This window comes from Sprattus sprattus (assembly GCF_963457725.1).
Source record: "Sprattus sprattus genome assembly, chromosome: 3".
Classification (NCBI taxonomy): Eukaryota; Metazoa; Chordata; class Actinopteri; order Clupeiformes; family Clupeidae; genus Sprattus; species Sprattus sprattus.
This window is the reverse complement of record NC_137922.1, coordinates 4,155,257-4,169,724: the sequence shown is the minus strand read 5'-3', so window position 1 is coordinate 4,169,724 and position 14,468 is coordinate 4,155,257. Positions and strand designations below refer to the sequence as shown.

General features: G+C 42.2%; 1 pseudogene across 1 annotated transcript; it reads right to left on the bottom strand.

Annotated features, from left to right (window-relative positions):
* Positions 1–8,388: 8,388 nt before the first annotated feature.
* LOC308362090 (putative nuclease HARBI1) lies at positions 8,389–12,436 on the bottom strand (annotated as a pseudogene). Its single transcript has 3 exons — positions 11,406–12,436; positions 8,677–8,793; positions 8,389–8,590 (listed from the first exon to the last, which is right to left on the bottom strand). The product of its transcript is annotated as a putative nuclease HARBI1 (transcript).
* Positions 12,437–14,468: the final 2,032 nt, after the last annotated feature.

Genomic DNA, 14,468 nt, shown 5'->3' with positions numbered 1-14,468 from the left:
GTCTTTCACCCAGCCGGATACGAGTCCGACCCATTTCCCCTGAATCTTTTGAGTTAGTCTTTCACCCAACCGGATACGAGTCCGACCCATTTCCCCTGAATCTTTTGAGTTAGTCTTTCACTCAACCGGATACGAATCCGACCCATGAATTCGCTCAGTCTATGGATCTGGATCTGTGTACAGCTCTGTCTACAGGAAGTTCTTATTCAACAACGCAGCTCCGGGTCCGTATATCAATAGTTATGCTTAATCTAAGTTACTATGCAGATGAAAAACGGATGGGTTAATGTTGTTATAGAGTTTGATGACATTCGTGCATCGTTTTAATAATGTCGTCCGTAGCAGCCAGAACCGAAAGATTCGGGTTAATTGAGACCACGGACTCGTGACTCATGGGTGAATGTAAGGATTCGGATCTTTGAATCCGATTGACTCAGATTCAACCACCACTAATGCTAAGGGTATTCTCCAGTGTCAGGTCTCTTGCTGTGGGTGGCCATGGGAGCTTTGGTGGGTTTTTTTGCTGTCTCTTGGATAATGCCTTTCAGTGTGAGGGCTGCATGATATAATACTCTAGAATCATTCATAGTGGCATTTTAGCTGTCATTTCTCCTTCACTGTCTTCAGATGATGATGAGGAGGATGAGGAGGAGGAGGGAAAAGAAGAAGTAGTGACACCTTCTTGGATGATCTCCTCAGCTGACAGATTGTCCACGTACACAACTAAACAAGTCTCAGTTTTCATACTGTAACTGCAAAACAGTTTACCGTAAGCTTTTGGAAAAACATTTCTTTCTATCCATTACCAAAGAAGAAAGAAAAGAAAATACTGTACAGAAAATTCTAAACATTATCCCTCCTCCTAGCTGGATCAGGCCAGAGAGTTTCGTCCACGTCACAGGCAATATCCTCGTTGCGCAGACAACGTTGGAAGAACCGCCTGGAATGTCGGCTCCACCCTTGTACTGCCACGGTGTCAATGTTATCACAGGCCTCCTCCATGGCCTGAATGAGGGGTGCCTGAGCCTGGAGCCGGTGATCGTACACCTTCCTCCGCCATGCCGAGAAAAACTCCTCAATAGGATTGAGAAACGGAGACTGTTGATGGTGTTGAAACCAGTTCCGGACCAGAGCGGAGCGGTGGAAAGAAACATTGTCCCAGACGACAGTGAATTGCATATTGCATATGGTTCACTGCGGTTATTATGTTATGTAATCGGCCCAAAAATGTAAGAATGAGAGCTGTATTGTAAGGGCCCATATTGGCATGACGGTGGATGACCCCATTCTGAGTGATGGCAGCATAAAGGGTGATGTTACCCCCTCGTTGCCAAGGGACATTGATGATGGCCCTGTGGCCAATGATATTTCTTCCTCGCCTTCTAACCTCTGTGAGGTTGAAGCCCGCCTCATCTATATAAATTAATTCCTGAGGGACTGCCTCAGCATGCATCTGTAAAACTCTCTGAAATACAGTGAAAGACAAGATTGTGTAGTTCAGCATAGATAAGAGTATACAGTACATTTACATGTAAAAAGGTATGCAACATTAGAGTGCTAAAGTGAACAATACATACCTCCACATACTCATGCCGCAGCTGCTTGACCCTCTCGGAGTTACGCTCAAAAGGCACTAGATAGATCTGCTTCAGACTGACCTGATTTTTGGACAGGAAGCGAGCCAGTGTAGCAAGAGAGACCGTATTGACATTATGGAAAATGTCATTGTCACCAATAATGTTAGCTTGGATTTCTCTAAGCCTAATTGAATTATTGGCTAGAACCATGTTGATGATCTCTCTTTCTTGCTATTGGATGAATATGGGTGCCCTTCCTCCTTGATGTTCTCAACCCTCAATCCTTTGTAGAACAAAATACATGATACCTACTGTAAAATGTCACAGCAAGGGGTATCAAAAGTGCTGATATGGTACATACAAAACAGTAAGCAGCTGTAAACAAATTATTTCTTACCTGTTTTCTAGTCGAAAGGTCCTAATGACAGATGCCACTGTGAATCTGCTAAGAATCGGCTGAACTCGTAGTCCAGCCTCCCTCAGTGTCAACCCATGGTTTACTACATGGTCAACAAGTGTGGCGCGCATGTCATCTGTCAAATTTCGTCCTTTGAGCCTCTCCTGCTTTGAGTGATGGGAAGTTCGGATCATTTTACCGACTCAAATCTTTGAATCTCGTTCAGTAAAATGAACGAATCTTTTTTCGAGTCATTCGTTCATTTCAACGGGGGGGCTACTCAACATTTTTAAATTTTATAGCCAATTCACTGGTGTAAATACGTCCACTACAAACATGTATCATATTTTCATGGAGGTTACTACATGTAAACCAGCAGATACTAATTCCTGCATTCAAATAATATATTATGAAAGTTTGGATGAAATGGTAATTTATTATCACATAAGCATTTAATTATCACGGCAAACAATTACGCTGCACTGAACTGTAAGTAAAGTTTTAAAAAGTTAAAATAACTAAACCTGTAATTATTTCTTGTGAACGAATATCATTCACGTCTTACTAAACATAGACACTCGAAAGTTAACGAGGTTAATAAGTCCTTTCTGTTTACTCTTCTGAGCCTATGCAGGTTACGTGAAAAAATATCCAGAGCCCCGTATCCGAAGACCCAGTCAAAATGAACGAAACATTTCGGTTTTATCTAGCTTCCCATGCTGAGCCTATGCAGATCACGTGAAAAAAGATCCAAATACTTGTATCCGGCAGATGACCTAATCGTTCACCTCCCGACCGTCTTTGGATCAACGTTTCGTTCATCTGCCGGATATCGGTCTTTCGTTCAATGATTCGTTCTTTTGCCGGATATCAGTCTTTCGTTCAATGTTTCGTTCTTTTGCCAACAGAACACTCAGCTGTTTTCAGAGGTATTTTCTAAGTCTGTAAGAAAATGAAAATGTTTTTTTTTTTTTTTTTTTTTTTTTAGATCAACAGGGAAACGCGGCCCACCCCCAAAAAAAGGCTAGGGTCGACAGTTTTTTTTAGGGTCGGTCGGGAAACAGGAAACACAACATTTTTTTTCCTAGCCCTAACTGAAACATGGCTAAAACTATTAATAGACTGTAGTAAAACGTATACAATTATGAACACTGATTGCAATAGCTACCGACAGCACAGACAACTGCCTCCAAGCCCAAGACAAAAGGTGAAAGAAAAATAATAGAAGAATACAATTACCCCGGTGGGAAGTGCGAGGGACGGACTATGCTTCGCCTGTCGCTTGTTCCAAATAGGTTATCCTTGCAATTACAATTACCAAACTCACCCATCAACTGCTAATGTCGTTTTGCTAGCTTGCTCTCCCGACTCTCGCATTTCCCAGACTTAAGCGGCCACCCTGTCACAGAGTTTCCCCTCCTTTTTAAAACGCACGTAATTGATAAACAAGTCCGAGCGGACAGCAAGATGCGTCAACTCAACTCTGCCACCTTGTGGACACAGGAGGGAATTACAATTGAAAGAATGCGTTTCAGACAGGCGTTACAGACCGACGGACGGACATACCCGCTTATAGAGATGCCGGACACATCTAAAAACCTCCCACTCGTTCATCCCATTGTGAGTTTCCTCCCAAAACACAGTGTGCAGGAACTGGGTGATAGATGCCGCGAGGCCATATCAAGTTAAAAGTCTGTGAATACACAAATATACAGACATCTTATTATCCCCCTAAATAACACAGAACCCCACTCAGTGCCCCTTACATCAGCAAACAACAAAAATATGTCAAAAACTGTCAAATGACCTGTGAAACTCCACTATGTCAGGGTTAGGCTTTAGGTTTTAGATGCAACGCGTAAGCACGTTAGTTACACAAGAGCCCCTTGCGCAGTAAAATACCCCCCCTTAAGTGCGTCGCCCAAAATTTCTGACTCTGCGACAAAAACACTCCGTCCCTATGCAGCTCGCAAAGACTGTGATTGGCCAGCTAACCACATCCTTTCAGGAGTCTCACATTTCCGGTTTCACAGCATAATAGCGCCGTGACAGAAGCGAATGAAGAACTTTGAAGAAGGAGAAGAAGAAGACAACAAGACACAAAAACGAAGAACGAATTATGGATGAGATTGAAGAGTTGCTGTCCGAAGAGGTGCGTAGATACAAACATTTATATAACCCATCATTTAAAGACTACAAGGTGTGGCCAGGCAGCCTTCGAGTCGGTGTCGTGCCAGGCTCACACCATCACAAGTCTCTTTAGCACCCTCTAGAGGGCTGCTTCAGTGGAACCCTGTCTCTTGTGGTCAACAGAAGCACATGGCCAAGTTTGACAGCTTCAACGAGGCACGGCTGGCAGCCACTCATCACCACCCAAACCTGTCTCTCGTTTGCCCTCGTTTACGCAGCACAAAAGGAGCCACGGCGCCAAGGACGGGCTCTCGCAGTGGGCGGATCAACTACGAGATAGGAAGGTTTTAATATGCAGTGACTCTATGTCTGCAGTTAAAAGCCTTGGGAAGGGAATGTCAAAGGGGCGGCAGGATATTGTGTATGACATACTATTGGCACTCAATAATGTATGCATAAAGGGAGTGAAGGTGTCATTTTGATGGGTACCTGCCCATGTGGGGAATCAGATGGAATGAGAAGGTGGATGCGTTGGCCAAGGAAGCGACTCGAAAAGAAGCCATAGATGTTCCTCTGACACTGTCTAAATCTGAAGGAAAGAGTATTGTGTGGCAGAATTCTCTTATTAAGTGGCAACAGCTTTGGGATCAAGACACAAAGGGCAGACATTTATATTCCATTATTGGTAGTGTTTCTGGCTCAGGTATGACTTGCACTAGTGGTAAGCGTAAGGAGGATGTTATCACTGCGAGACTGAGAATAGGCCATACATGTCTCAATAGCACACTGTGTGTTTTGGGAAAGCACCAGGACGGACTGTGTTCTTGTCAGCAGAGGGAGACTGTTGAACACGTATTGCTATTTTGCAGGAATTATGAACCCTATAGACAAGACTTGTTCAGGCGCCTAAGGCAATGTGGGATGAAGGAAGTTTCCTTAAAAAGTGTGATTGATGTGGGAACAACTGGGGAGGGAAAGCGTCACTTTAAAAAAAATGTATTTGATACTGGGCTGTATGGGAGAATCTGATTCTGTGGGACATTAGTCCAGTAGGAGGCAGCAATACAACATCATGGATGCCAGCTGCCGTAAAACTCCATAGAAGAAGAAGAAGGACGGGCTCTCAGAATATGGACCAACAAAGGTTCCATAAGTATAATAAACTACTATAATCCTTGCCAAAAAATAGATGGTAGCATACTGGGAAGTGTTGTAGGATCAACACTAAGTGAGGTAATATGGTGAGGTGATTTTAATGCACACAATACGTTATGGGGAAGTAACAACACAGATGCAAATGGTCTAGCATTAGAGGAATATATTGATGAGAACAGTTTGGTGTGTCTTAATAATGGTGAGGGTACACGATATAATTAGTTAAAATTGGAGAAGAGAGATGGCAAGAAAGGATTAAAAATAGTCCAAGATGGAAAATAGAATATGCGAATTGGGAACAGTTTCAAATTATTTGTGCAGTTAACTGTATGAAGCTTAATAAGATCAAAGACATAGAAATAAATGAATTTAATAATGCATTGGTAAATGAAATAATATTATCAGCTGAGAAAACCGTACCTAAAAGTAAAGGAAATAGAACCTGTAAGAATGTACCATGGTGGAATGAGGAGTGCAGAAAAGCAATTAAAGAGAGAAACAAAGCGTTTAAATATGCTAAGAAATATCATTCCCAGGATGCTTGGGTAGAGTATAAAAGGGCTCAGGCAGTGGTCAGGAGAACAATTAAAATACAGAAGCGTACATTATGGAGGGAATACTGCAATAATATAGGAAGAGATGTGAGATTATCTGATGTATGGTGTATGATAAGGAGAATGGGAGGGATTAGAAAGAATTACGAATTACCTGTGTTAAGCAGTGGAGATGTAATGGCAGTTAGTAATTTAGAAAAAGCGGAGATGTTAGCTGAGACGTTTAGGAAAGTGCACAGTTCTGAGAACCTCTCTAACGAGGCACAAGTAAATAGATGCAAAGTGTTGGAAAATTTCCCTGATATTTTAGGAAAGAAAGGAAATACAGAAAGTCCATTAGATTTACCGTTTAATATATTTGAGTTGAAGAAGGAGGTCGGTAAAGCCAAACAAACTACTCCTGGGAGAGACATGATATGTTATAAGATGTTAGACAATATGACAGATAATAATCTGGAAATAGTACTGCAACTTTTTAATAAAGTGTGGGAAACTGGTCACCTGCCAATAGAATGGAAGATTGCCATTATAATACCCATTTTAAAGCCAGGGAAAAATCTGTCCTACCCATCTAGCTATAGACCTATAGCACTAACATCCCAATTATGTAAAGAAATGGAAAAAATGATTTCTAACAGAATAACTTATTTTTTGGAAAGCAAAAAACTTTTTTCTCCATACCAGAGTGGATTTCGTAAAGGTAGAAACACAATGGACTCAATATTATGTTTAGAAGCGGTATTAAGAAAGCACAAACTAATAGGGAGGTGGTAATAGCCGTATTCTTTGACATTGAAAAAGCATACGCTATGCTGTGGAAAGAGGGTTTATTAATTAAACTGCAATAATTGGGAATTGGGGGTAAAACGTATAATTGGATTTCAGATTTTTTGCGTAAAAGGGAAATACAAGTTAGAGTAGGTGGAGAATTTTCAAAAACGCACATGGTTGAGAATGGGACACCACAAGGAAGTGTGTGTATCCCACTGTTATTTAACATTATGATTAATGATATATTGGAAAATCTTTGTATGCTGATGATGGAGCATTATGGTTTAGAGGTCGAAATGAAACATATGTAAAATCAAAAATACAAGATGCCATATTTGAAGTTGAAAAGTGGGCAAATAAAATGGGTGAGATGCCACTAAGAATAAGACGGGTTCAGTTGATGTTGGCATACTGGGTTAACATCAGGGGACAAGATGACAGCCACCCAGTTAAATATGTCTTAAAAGACTGCTGGGAACACAATGAGTCCAATCATTGGAGCTTTGGGTGGATCGGTGATGCAAAAGCAGAGAACATAGGGTTGCACAAGTTGAGATACTGTTCAACAGTTACAATCTCGCCTATACCTCCGTGGCTTTTCCCTCTACCATTAGTAGATTTGAATATACACAAGGTAATCAAAAACAAAGATAAAGAAGTGGCAGTAAAAGACATTGTAAGAAACTATATAGACAATCATTTTTCAAATCATGTACATATTTTGACTGATGGGTCTAAAGATCCAGACACTGGAATAGCTGGGTCAGCGGTGTATATTCCTATGAGTGGGGTAGAAATGCAGGAAAGAATAACTGATCACCTGTCTGTCTTTACAACAGAGTTGGTGGCAATATTGATGGCCCTGGAATGGGTAGAGGAAAAGAATATTAGTAAGGTAGTTATTATGTCAGATAGCTACTCCGCATTAGAAAGCATCAAATCAGGCAAATCAATAAGACAGGACATTGTGTAAGATATATAGGATATTGTACAATTTATATGTAAAGGAGCTTAAAAATTATTTTCTTTGGGTACCTGCTCATGCAGGAGTCAAAGGGAATGAGGAGGTTGACAAGTTGGCCAAAGAAACCCTGAAACTTCAAACAATATTACAAATCCCATTTAGCAAAGCAGAAGCCAAGACAATAATTAAAACAAAAGCAAAGTCAACATGGCAGGAGTATTGGGAAGACCAAGAGAAAGGAAGACATTTATATCAAATACAACCAGAAGTTGATAGTGGAAGGTTGGAAGGCAGGAGTCGGAGGGAAGAAACCATAATCACAAGGCTACGCATAGGGCATACAGGGCTCAACAGGACATTACACATAGTAGGGAAGCATCCAACAGGCAAGTGTCAACACTGTGGTGAAATAGAAACGGCAAAACACGCACTATAAAACTTGAAAAGCGCACTATAAAATAAAGGTATTATTATTATTATTACTACTACTACATTGCACAAAATACAGTCAAAAGAGAAGTCAGCTTTTTCAGTCACTTAAAATGGTCAAACACAATGATTTAACAATGCAGGGTATTTTAGGAAAAACATTTAGTCAACATTATCATTATGTTCTTCAATTTTTGAGAGACACAGGGTTAGACAAGAGGATATAACTTTTTTTTTTTTTTTCTATTGTTTATTTTGTTTTGTTTTTATGATTTATTTTATTTTAGTTCCAAAATCACCCTGATTCACACTCCAGCCCAGTCGGTGGCGGTATATGCACCGTTAAGTTGGTTTGCCAACCGCCAATAAAACCTTAAAGAAGAAGAAGAAGGACGGGCTCTCGATGTTTGGCTAACCACAGTGCACAGAAAGCACGTAAACGGCGATCCAACCCGATGGCTGGAGCCCGCGACCGGCCACACCCTGCCTGACTTCCCGGCCTCCAGTCTCTTCCTTATCACCACCGGTGAGCCCCTCAGCTGCACCTGGCCTACTGGGCTGATTCCCCGAGATCTTCACCCCCTGAGCACTGAACACATCGAGGGGCCTCCACCTGCACACACCCAGCTTCAACTATAGAAATAAATATACCTGCCTTGGCGGGTTTTCACTACCCTTCTGTCTACGGTTCATTCTTGCCCGGCTACAAAGGATATACAGATGGCTCGGAACTCCTGGAGGCAGACATCCGTGAACGTGGGTATGCCAGTGGAGGCCTGCAGCAATATGTGGAAGAAGATGGGGACAGATTTGTCCCTGCAAAAAAAATAATGAAGAGCAGAAGTGGCGATGGAGGGGGGAAGAAAATCCCTCCAATTTACCATCCTCTTTCGTGGTTGGGACCGCACATCAAGCATCGAATGACCTCATCCAACTACGAAAGGGTAAAGTTTTTGGTTTTTGAACAGCCTCTGAGTGTTCGAGCAAGTACGCTAGCACTGTAATCAGAGTGGTGCTTCATCATATTGTAATTAGATAAATTGTGGTAAAGAGCCTTATTGTAGATGTAATACAATTGCCTGAAATGGCAGATGAGGGGATCTTTAAATGCTTTGTGATGCTCATTGAAATGTACCATCATGGAGGTGATGCACCAGCAATGAATCGGAATATTATTTCGATACGTTTAGCTTTTGTTTTATCAGTATTAATTTGCGTGCAATAAAATCAGTTAGTAGTCCATTCAACTTTTTGTTTCACTGGCAAAATATAAGAGCTTTATATTCGAGAACAGTTGGAGAGGGCACGTTTTCTATCGTTTGGTAAAGAGCCTTATGTAGATGTAATGCTATCGCATGCAACCTTTGCAATTGTAGCTACATGCTGTTTAAATATCGCTAAAGAACCGTGGGCGAGTGTTACCTACACACGTTTTCTATCTATCGTTATTATCGTTAGTAATCCATTCCATAAAGGAAGACTCTACGAACAGACAGTTGCTCTCTGTCCATGCATTTACAGTGCCCATACTGTTGATGTAAGGAATGCAGGGAATGGTACCTTCACCATTGTAGCAATATGCAATTTCCATATTTCTAACAGACCAACTGTGTTCTTTTGTTATCATGAACAGCCCTCCATCTCATCAGCTGAGGCCTCTTCCTCCACTTCCTCCTCTTCCTTCACATCACCTAAGCCAACAGTGATCTTGACACCCGAGGCCTGCCCAGTGCCATCTACATCCACACCCGAGGCCTGCCCAGTGCCATCTACATCCACACCCGAGGCCTCCCCAGTGCCACAGGGCCCAATCTCTGCGCCCACCGGCTATGTCCAGCCCTCCAGCCTCCGTGCTTCCATCTCCTCTGTCCCGCAAGGGCCATCGTAAAAGGATGCTGGAGCAGAACCAGCAGGACTAGACTAGTTTTCATACTCTTATCGAGAGAGAGAGAAAAAATCCGTGGAAACCGGGAAGAGGATGATGACTCAAGGTTTGGTGCTACAGTGGGGGACGTGGTGAGGCAAATGCCTCCAGCGGCTAAGAACGCAGCCAAGCGCACTATATACCACAGCAATTGACATTTTGATGGAAGCATTGAAAAATGCGGAAGAAAGCCCCCGTAAAATGGTTCTTACTGTTGAAAGCCCCCTGTAAAATGTTCTTACTTTTTTACTTATAATTATATTTTTTTGCACTGTTCTCACTTTTATAATGTGTGTTTTTATTATTATTATATATTTTGCACTGTGCTTGCTTTTATCATTTGTATCTATTCTATTTTTTGCACTGTATCTAATTCTACATTTTGCACCTTTTCTTGTCTGTTTTAATAAAAAATTGTTTGGTTGTGAAACAGGAGTTTTACTTTTTCAATTCAATATACACTGCTAAAAGTCGGTAGCCTGGCCATTACCAGCCTGTGACTCCATTTTTTTCCGTCAGTCAGTCTGGCTTAACCCCGTTCATTTTCGTTTCCGAGATGGGCGGGTGCTTAGCTTGAGGTTTAAAATCATTGGAGTTCCCTTAACCAATCAGCAACGTTTGGTAAGCATTCGGTAGATTAAACTCTTCCCAAAGCCAGTTGGGAGAAGAGCAACGACGTCCTTTCCAATCATAAAACTTACAAGACAATACTCATGTTCTCCTTTTAATTTTCTGATGTTCTCGAGAGTTGAGACAACTTTCCCGATAGCTTTTCGTGTCTCTTCCACCAAGGCGAGTTTTGCGTCACAGCTCTACTGTTCGCTGATTGGTGCGGTTGGATTTTGAGTCCTGGAGACGATTGTCAACGGGGTTGGGCCAGACTGAGTATGAGCTTGAAATCAATTCAGGGGGAAATACGTAGGCTGGTGTCACCAGGCTAAAAAGTCGGTAAGGTCAAGACAGAACACAAACGCCAGCTAATGGGTTCTAATAGCTCAAGCTAAAAAAAAAAAAAAAAAACATTTGCCAGGAGCTATGTCTGACGACTCTCCATAGAAAGACAAAAGGCCAGGAACCTAAATGTAACAGGTAAAATCACCAGGGCCCAGTTTTTCAAAAGTAATCCAGTGGGGTTTCGGATAACGGATTGGGTCAAATCTTGAAAATGGGTTGCTCAAAACAAAAGATGGATTCCGAAAGAAGATCAGATCACGTAATCCGATCTTACATTTGATCTGGATCAAACCTTCCTTTTGTGTTGTTCAAAACTTTGAAGTTGGATTGGGATAGATTTTATCCAAAAAAACAAGATTATCCTGATCCCACCATAAGGGTTTTTTAAACAAAGTGAATGATGACAAAATCATTTTTTTTTTTGCAAATGATATACATTTATTCATATTTTGGATGAATTCAAATCATAAAAATGAAAAATCTAAATTATAATGATGAGTAAAAATAAAATAAAGAAAAGCTATGACACATTTGTACACAAAAATTGTACACAGTTATTCCAAGTTTAAAGTAGTTTCGTACCATTCCCTCAGCATGTCCAGTGTGTCCCTCACTAGGTAGGACCATTTGTGGCTGTTCTGGGTCTACATCAGGCTCAGGTCCATCATGAGTGCCACTGGCATCGCAAGGGACATGACGCCTGGTGGCGATGTTATGCAGAACAGTACAGGCCAGAATTATGTTGCATGCCATCTAAGGTTCTACTCGCAGGTAGTTAAGACAGGCAAACCTTCTCTTCAGCTCTCCATTTAAGCGCTCAATGGCACATCTTGTTCTGCAATGTGCAATGTTGAAGCGTGCTTGCTCAGGTGTATTTGCAACCGGAAAAGGGGTCATTAGTCATGGTAGAAGTGGGTAAGCGCTGTCTCCCAATATAATGCCATTTGGTCGGTTTGTTTGGAGCTCTCTGTATAGTGCACTCTGTCTTAGAATGCGTGCATCATGGACAGACCCTGGCCATTTCACAACACAGTTGATGAGGTCGGCGTTGCCCACAAGTTGTACGTTGATGCTGTGCCTCCCCTTCCGATTTACATACTCCCACTCCCTCTCACGAGGTGCTTGGATATGCACATGTGTACAATCGATAACTCCAATCGTGTTAGGTATGTTCCCCATGTGAAAAAACTTGTGCTTAGTGTGAGCAATCTGGTCATCCTTGGGAAAGGAAACAAATTGATTGATCAGACTGCCCAGTGCCATGGACACAACCTTCACCACATTACTCACAGTGGATTTGTCCACTCCCATATAGTCTCCTATGACTTGATAGAAAGTCCCACATGCATAAAAGCACAGCGCAATTAAGCACTGTTCCTCCACGGACAAAGCATGACTCCTTCGGGTTTTGTGTTGGAGTGTTGGTCTGAGCAGGTCTGAAATGTACTTGATGTCATTTCTCCCAAAGCGAAAACGTGCATACAGTTCATCTGAAGTGTATTGCTCAAGTGGTTTGGTACGCTCAGCGTACACCCTAGCAGGGTGCCTTCTCCTATGGTACCGATGAACAATACCCGCCATCTGGATGCCTCTGTAGGTTAAGAGAAATGTGTGCGAAACATGATGTGTTGTCAAACCAATTAACCAGCAACAAGCTAATTGATCACAGGCCAAAGCAATAATGCTCAAGGCTTATAAGATCAGTGAAGAAATCATGGAGACCAAGGAGAAATCATGGAGTCAAAAGGGCCTAATTTCACTGTGGCAGAAACGTACGAACTACTGGAGGGTGTTCGGGCAAATTTTGCCACAATAGTAGGTGGTTTCAGCTCGGCAAAGGGTGGGGAGGTCACCAAGAACGGTAAAGACACCATTTTGGAAGACATTACCAACCGAATCAATGCCTTGGGGTCTGGCCAAAAGAGGACCTTAAAACAAGTAACACTGCGCTGGAAAAACCTGCGGGCAAAGGCAACCAAGGACCTCAGTGAGGCAAAAAAAACCCTCGCACTGGTAACAAGCCATATAAAAGGGGTGAATACACTGATATGGTCCTCGATATCGTCGGAGGCGAAAATTCAGAGGCTCTGCACGGTATAGAAGGTGTAGAAGGAAATGGAGAGGCCACAATGACAGAGGCTGGAGAATGTGAGCCGAACCCTCCTGCAGATACTGCAATACTCCAGCGATTGAGGAGGAGGATGGATCCCCCCTGACCATGGAGCCAGTTGTATCTAGAGTTGCTAAAACAAAGCGTAAACGTTCCTCGGGCCAGGATGGTGACGCCTATGAGGTGCTTCTGCGAAAGGAAACTGAAAGAGCAGAAATTCAGATTCAAGTGGCAAAAGAGAAACTCCTGCTAACCCAACTGCAGCAGACAAAAGTGAAAATGGAGATACAACATTTTTTGAATTGGACAGTGCCATTTTTTGTTCCGTGGAGGAACAGTGCTTAATTGCGCTGCGCTTTTACGCATGTGGGACTTTCTACCAAGTCATAGGAGACTATATGGGAGTGGACAAATCCACTGTGAGTAATGTGGTGAAGGTGGTGCCCATGGCACTGGGCAGTCTGATCAATCAATTTGTTTCCATTGGACAGTGCTAAAATTTGTTTATTACCAAAACTAAATGTTTCAGTTCATTATCATTTTTCTGTTTCTTAAAATTAAAACAAACAATGGCTATTTGTGGCCACCTGTATTTTTCGGTGTACCTGTTGTTCTTTGCTAAGCCTGTAGGCTACATTGTTGGTTCCATTCTAAAATTCGGTCATCGAGATTTGGTAATTCTGAAATTTGGGCTTTGGATCACTTTGATCCTATCCAAAGTTTCTTTGAAAAACTCTCATAAAAGTAATCTGGATCAAGTGATCCTGGATAGCAAAACATGGGATTCCAAATCCGGGTCATTTTGATCCAGATTCAATTTTTTTGAACAACTGGGCCCAGGTCGTTATCAGGTCAGTTGTGGTCAAGTGCCTAACGACCGCTCCCTTTGGGGAGAAAGACTTACATCAAATTACTCACTAAACACATTCGCCAGAACTATGTCTGACGACTCGATTGTGGTCCCGGGAAGAAAAGCTGGCGGCGGCAGGTTCATCTTGTCTTCGAGCAGCTGTGACCCAAATTCGCTCTCCTTAAAAACACCGCCGTCGCTCTCCCGTCCATATCCCCCGATGTCCACCATAGTGAACCGATATCGAGCATCGCAAGTCGCGATCAGGACAATAGAATGACTTAGTTTGTAGTTGAAGGTGTCACTCCCGGTGTTAGGACCACATGGCTCGATGTGGAGGTAACATAAAATGGGGAGACCACACAGAGTAAAGGTTTAAAGCAAAAGATAATTTATTAACTGATTAAATGAAAATACTTACAAAAGTCAGTGAATGAGAGGCAAGAGAAAGTAAAGTTCAATGTCGTGCAGATCAGTATAATGTATGTATAGTGGTAGAAGGCCAAAAGAGTAAGCTCCGGGGAAAAGTCTGGCAGACCTGTGCAAAAGAGTCAGTCTAAGAAAGAGGACGCCCCCAAACTCACATCAGGAACTCTTTTTATACTGTCCTGCCCATCATCTGCCATCTAGCCACATATGCCAGACAAGAGGGC